Here is a 7,243-nt window from a genome sequence, read left to right as displayed (position 1 = left end):
GAACCTCTGCAAACCGTATAATTTCTGCAAATGGAAAACAAGTGATGTGGAATCTGACCCATCCGCATTTGCCTCTATTTCTCAGTTGCTGCTTCCCCGCGTGGGCAGAGGACTCCCCCTTGAAGATGGAGCGCCTGCATTTCATGTTTGTTCGGGACGGGATATGGGATGGGAGTGTATTGAATTTCTGATGCGGTGTTTTGAAATGGCGCAGTCGTAAACTTTTTACATTTCTACATAAAGTTGAAATGTGCCATATACAGCGGCTTCCCCCTACGTTCCGCCGGGGACCGGCATGATTTCTTCCTCCCTGAACGTTTGGAGATGTGTTCAGGAATTCCACTGGCGTCGGATCAGTGTTCGAATATTCCGCGGCCGTCTACATAACAGCTAACAAGGCAGAAAATTTCAGCGGCTACCATTTTCAGCTTTCCGTTTCAATTTTGCGGCCCTGCCCGTGGCATCGCTTGAGGGCTGGAACTCCTGTTAGCTGTCCCGTGGGAGCCTTGGGAACGTGCCTGCCGTGGCTTGCCGAGCAAATCTCATGCTGTGGTGTCGACTCAGTGTTGCTCGTGGGAAAGGCAGGTGATTTTCAGATGTGAGGCTGGAATCGGGAAGCATGTAGCTGAGTCCCAGCTGCCAAGCTCGAAGCGCTATACCATCCCGAGTACTAAAAACCGACCGCTATTATAGTGTACCAGAACAGTTTTCCCCTGCACCAAAGTCCGCTGTTGCAAACAGCATAGAGGGGCGGATATAAGCGTTGAAACATTTCATAAGACTGTTGTCAAGGGACTAGAGACATGACAAGAGTAGTGATTCAAAACTCGTCCGAAGCAAAGCTGTTTTATGACAGCATTTGGGAAACGTATAGGTAATTCAGTGATCCTCAGATACTAGCCAGTTCCAAAAGTTTCTACGTCGTAAATCTGCCTAAAAAGCTGTTGAACTTCTAAAACGCTGGGCTACGCACAGAGCTCTTACGTGCGTTATGCTTTCCACAATTGTGTGTTTCGGTTTCACCCTCAGCGAGGATACCGGTTGCAGAGCCGTTTTATGTCCAACTGTGGCGAACATAAAAATTATGCCGAGGCCAGTCAGAGGCGGGCGGGCGCTCGCTCGGCCGCCGCAGCACCAGCCCCACCTCGAGTCCTCACACACTCGCTCGGCCGCCGCAGCAGCAGCTCCACCTCGAGTCCTCACACGCTCGCTCGGTCGCCGCAGCAGCAGCTCCGCCTCGAGTCCTCACACGCTCGCTCGGTCGCCGCAGCAGCAGCTCCACCTCGAGTCCTCACACGCTCGCTCGGCCGCCGCAGCAGCAGCTCAACCTCGAGTCCTCACACGCTCGCTTGGCAACAGCAGCAGCAGCTCCACCTGCTGTCTCCGGCCGAGTCCCCACACGCGCTGACCGGTGACCTCGCACGGACAGGGTGCCGACGGAGGTCACGTGACACGGGTAGGGCACGTGACGACGGGGCGCTCCCTGGTAGCCAGCCGGCTTCGCAATATTCGACGTTCCCCTTGCCTTGTTGTTGCAGTCTTACAGGATTTCACGAGGGTAGCGCAGTTCTCTTTTCAAGGTGCCTGCGTTTTATATGTAAGGTTCAGTAGGGTCTGGTGGAGCTTCGCTCTATGGAAAAGTTGGTAGATTCGAGGAGTATTTTTTTAAATGTTCTACCCATGCTCAAAAGCTGGAACTAATTTGATGCAGCGGTGGCAGTCGCATTTACGGTATATCGAAATCACATATAGCTACTCAGTTAATACATTGAGATAGCAAGATGCCCGCCTAAGTTTCCAGTTCACGTATGGTGAATTTCCACGAAATCGTGGCCTTATCCGTTGGTAAGTTGGATGAGATTTTCCTCTTTGAAAAGGACGAAATCCTGCAGTCTGCCCCACGTTTTGTAAATCGGCCACAGACCCGGCCTCTTTCAATCTGCGATAGTTTCCCCGAACTTTCTCACGCAGTCTCAATCAGAGGCTTTAGCGATGGTAACCAGATGTTAATGCCTTTGTCCCGATGATAATGTAAGCATTTGTGATGGACGGTTTTGTCGGCGAAGCCGTTCGATCTTGGAACCCGACCGCAGAATCTGCCTGCCGTTGTCATTAAGCTCGTGTGATGTTAAAAGATCTTGCCGGAGTCTTTCTTTTCAATTTAGAGTTTAACGGGATATGTATTTGCATAACAATCGTCTGGGTAAGGTAAGGGGATTTTGCGACTGGTCTCAACATGAAAAAGCGGTGGAAAGATAGAATTAACCCGCGGCGTTACCCACGGCATTGCCGCTGTTGGTAAACGAACGCCAGCTAAATGTAGTATCCGTGTGTAACTGTTATAAATTCTGGGCTTAAACGTAGTGTGTGAGTGATGGAGAAAACTCACCATAAGAACTATTTCAAGCAGAGTACAGTAGAGTAGCCGAGTTTGCTACATAAACTGATCCAAGTGGTGTGGTTCCAAGTAAAACCCACCACCAAACTTAGGCAATTTCAGTTAAACCTATCGATTTTCCCGGTCTTTCAGCTGAAAACATCCGCTGCGAAATATCCTCCACGTCGCACCACAACGCTGCGACAGCGGAGCTCTGGAATAAAACAGTTTTGATCGGTTGGCAGCGGAGATGTGAGACAAATGATTAGCGGTCGTTCCTGGAATCGAACCCAGTGCTGCTGCCCGTTACTAGTTTTCAAGTCCCCTCAGCAACGAGGATAATATTTTGTCGCGATATACTTTCGCCGTTTTCGCACAGGCGGAGCTGGGAGATCTGAGGATGCACTTGTCTCGCCACGAAGGGACAGCGGGATCCCTCCAATGAGGGCAGATGGTATGACACATATATTGATTACCGGCACTAGGCCCCGTAAAATAGGCGCATTTTGAGATGAAGGTCGTAAAGCGTGGTAACGACGCGAACTCGGCTCTAGCCTGCAGCAATGGCGACACGTGGTAGAGTTCTCCACCGTCCAAGTCGTAAAATACGAGCTCCAACAGTCTCACCGGTGTCATTGCCCCTCAGATCATGAGTGCCAGTTGATGCGTTCCAAAGGCGGTTTTCTATTGGCCCAATTATCGCAAACAGCTGATTGAAGCGAAGCATTTCTCATTGTTCTGCACGCTGCATGGCTATTTGGACAAACCACGAGAGCATTACGTAAAATGCGTTTTTTTTAATGCATAGAAATATGCCCGATTAAACTGCAGCATTTGGCAACAGGCGTGTGCACACGGCAGTGTTTGAATGTAATAAAATGTATCGATCCTCCTCATACGGAATATAATGCAGCTTTAAAGGGATGCTGATCCTGCCCACAACAGCCTTTGCCGCTGGCTAACTTCATGACTGGTTATGGTTTGAGTTTTCTTTTCAAGATTTCTGGAAGACCTTTGAAATAATGAATGTGTGGAGATCAGTCTTTGGCACCATGCACCACAGCCAGGCACTGCACCTCAATGAGAGAATGGCACCACCAGAGACTCCACCAGAGAGATCGCATCACATATTGATGAGAAATGATGGCCTGCATTCTACCCGCATAACGCAAGACATCCGTTCACATGCTTGCAAATTACCAGCAGAATAAGTGAACAGCTGCGTGAAAAAGTTCATTGGGCGCTTGTTTCTCGCGAAGCCCGTAAAAAATATCTGAAGAAAAAGCGTGTAGTTACTACCCACCATGTATGATGCCCACTGTCTCCTCGCAATTCTTATCATCTGCGACGACGCCACGGCACTAAAATATCTCCCCTGTTTAGGCTCTGCAACCCTTACATTACAGACAGGCTCGCACAGAGCTCCTTCCACGCCCACAATCACTTTAAGTAACCCGGTTTTGGCGAGCCCGGTGATGATCCAGGCCGCCACCATGTCATTAATGCAAAAGGTTCATCCGGATTTTAGTGTCTCGGAGGAAGTGTCGCCACTTCCGGTGTGCCAAATTGCCCGGGACGCCTGGAATGCGGCGCGAGCCGGCTGTCTGGGAGGGACGCAGGCCGTCGTCTGGCTGTGGCTGCTCAGCGGTGCGTTCGAGAGACAGGAGATCCCAGCCGTCGCTCCCCAGTCACGTAACGCCGAGATTTCCCAGCCGGATAGCTCTTGTGAAATATGCACGCGCTCGGTTCACGTGGGAAACACAGCACCGGTGCGGTGGCATGTTTCTTGATCCCCGCCTGTTTAAGCGACGGTTCGGCTAGGCTAAAACGCTGGGAGTGCTCTCGATGAAGTCCCGTTTGGACTCATTGGGCTCTCCGCATGCAGATGAAACGCCGATGGAGACCCACTGTGAGTCGCCCCCACTGGATCGCATTTTTAAAGTTTCTGTAGTATGTTTTCCTGTTGTCAACAAGCTCTATACTGCTTATGTCTGTCATTGCAACGCACGCGTACAGCTATGTCTGCATGACCTTTTGAGCGATTTCCAGCAATGTTGCGCTGGTTTTATTTGCTGATGTAGCTCCACCGCGTCATCGTTGGCAAGTTTGTGCGGCATCTTTAAAACAGCTTAAAAGCTGTTAGCGGCATAAAGCCTGAAAAGCTGAAGTTGAAAAGCTGTTAGCGGTATATCAATATCTATATTGGCTCCACACCGCTGCAATGTGATATTTTTTCAGGCATCCTCTTCAATAAGTACCTAAATAGTTTTGCTCCAGGTGATATAAGCATGAAGCACTGAAGGGGCTCAATCTCGTCGCCTAACCAAAACATTTCATGAATGCGAAGTAATCACCCAATAGGCAAATACGTGATGTGATTTATAGTCAGTGCAACCGGTATCAATAGTGGGCACTGGTCAGTTACCGGTCGAAATGAGTACCAGTGGCAGCAAGCCTTGCTGTGGATTGTGCGGCATCAAGCTCACTTAGTGCTTTGTAGCCTATACATTGCCCTACGCCATGCGGTTGGTGTTATGCTTCTACATCAAGCCTTCAGTTTACTGAAGCACCGGTTGATCGGTGTTTTGTAAGTTGTCATGTGCATTTGCGAGAAACGTTATGCGTATAGATAAGACAGAGCTAATAGCCTTATTCCTCGTAGAGTAATCAGGGGAATGGAGGAATAGATTAATTGATATTTCGGCCATATGCCCCTGTCGAAACGAATATTAGTAGTTAAATTAATATATTGAAATGTCAAATGCACTCAACTACTGATATCCGTTTCGATAAAGGCATGTAGCCAAACTATCGATGCATATACCTCTCCAATTTTCCTCGCACGAGGAATCAGGCCATTAGGGCTGGTTGACCAGCGTTTTGCGCTAAGTGCACGTGGCCAGGCTACACACACACCCACTCACCCTTCAGACGGTGTTGCTGTCTTGTCGTTACCGAGATCAGCCGCCGCCGAGACGACGTCTCGCTGAGATCAGCCACCTCCGAGACGACGTCTCGCTGAGATCAGCCACCTCCGAGACGACGTCTCGCTGAGATCAGCCACCTCCGAGACGACGTCTCGCTGAGATCAGCCACCTCCGAGACGACGTCTCGCTGAGATCAGCCACCTCCGAGACGACGTCTCGCTGAGATCAGCCACCTCCGAGACGACGTCTCGCTGAGATCAGCCACCGCCGAGACGACGTCTCGCTGAGATCAGCCACTCCGAGACGACGTCTCGCTGAGATCAGCCACCTCCGAGACGACGTCTCGCTGAGATCAGCCACCCTCCGAGACGACGTCTCGCTGAGATCAGCCCACCTCCGAGACGACGTCTCGCTGAGATCAGTCCACCGCCGAGACGACGTCTCGCTGAGATCAGCCACCTCCGAGACGACGTCTCGCTGAATCAGCCACCTCCGAACGACGTCTCGCTGAGATCAGCCACCTCCGAGACGACGTCTCGCTGAGATCAGCCACCTCCGAGACGACGTCTCGCTGAGATCAGCCACCTCCGAGACGACGTCTCGCTGAGATCAGCCACCTCCGAGACGACGTCTCGCTGAGATCAGCCACCTCCGAGACGACGTCTCGCTGAGATCAGCCACCTCCGAGACGACGTCTCGCTGAGATCAGCCACCTCCGAGACGACGTCTCGCTGAGATCAGCCACCACCGAGACGACGTCTCGCTGAGATCAGCCACCGCCGAGACGACGTCTCGCCGAGACCAGCTGTCACCGAGGCCACAGCTCGCCAAAATCGAAGATCGGTTGCGAAGCTTAGGTGCTGTTTTTTGTATCATTTTGTGCTTAAAGCAAATAACGTATATATTTAGTGCATTATATATGTATGTTGTACTATCAAGCAAACCTTGGTGACATTGCCCATGTTCGACGTTTCAGACAAGCGCTTATAGATGGGTGTGAGAGTTTAAATGCGTATAAGTGTGTGCACAAGTGCTATTCAAGTAATGCTTACAGTCATTATTGTCCATCCTGTTTTGCATGCATAGTACCGCCGCGCCGATCCTGGAACAAGTAGCACAACCCCTTAAAGGTTATGCCGTATTAGTTTCGACCAATTTGCATAGATATGACTCGTAATCATAAGCACAGCTCGAAAGGTCGGACGTTGAGCATATAGCCAATGGTTACCTGATTACGTCATTTTGCCGGTATCTCCTGGTAAAGGAAGTGTCGAAAAGCTGTCAGCATAAAAGCTCTGACCGTCATGCTCGCCAAAACGTCAATGGCCGGGTCACGCTCGGTCAGAGAGCCAGCAAAATGTCAGTCAACTGACGCCATAAACAGTGCCGGCTGCTTGTACATACCACGTAGGTACGTACGTACATACGTACCTCGCTTGTAACGTACCACCAAAACAGCCATAGTATCCTCAATCTGTGTGCGGTTACAGGCACACAAACGTCCCAGACAATGTGGGAGAACAGGCGAGGAGTGGGGATAGCATGAAATGCCAGTTTTTCTATGCATGGTTTAGGGTGATGACAAAGCTCGACGAAAGGTAACGCATGGGCAACAGCCATATCCACTCGTCTTCTCCGTTCTAGCGCTTATGCAAGCCGTGGCGTGCTACCATGTATGAGGATGGTGCTATTCTCGCCGTGCTCTCCCGCGCCACCGCAAGGGGCCGCGCTGCTGCGCTGGCCTGAGCCTGGGGCCGCTAATTCGGACAGACTTGTTGCCAGTCCTTGTGGTCCCTCTGTCGCTTATGCTGCACTGCAAAACAAGTGCGTGCCCAGCGGAGTAGACTCGCTCCACGGAGCATGGCTTTCGATCCTTGTGGACCCCGGGCACATGCTTCCACTTTGCATGCCTGTTTTTTTTAGACTTGATACGGTGCCG

This window comes from Pollicipes pollicipes, unplaced genomic scaffold (genome assembly GCF_011947565.3).
Source record: "Pollicipes pollicipes isolate AB1234 unplaced genomic scaffold, Ppol_2.1 Scaffold_7261;HRSCAF=8764_pilon_pilon_pilon, whole genome shotgun sequence".
In the NCBI taxonomy this organism is placed as follows: domain Eukaryota; kingdom Metazoa; phylum Arthropoda; class Thecostraca; order Pollicipedomorpha; family Pollicipedidae; genus Pollicipes; species Pollicipes pollicipes.
Note: the sequence above shows the minus strand (reverse complement) of the source record.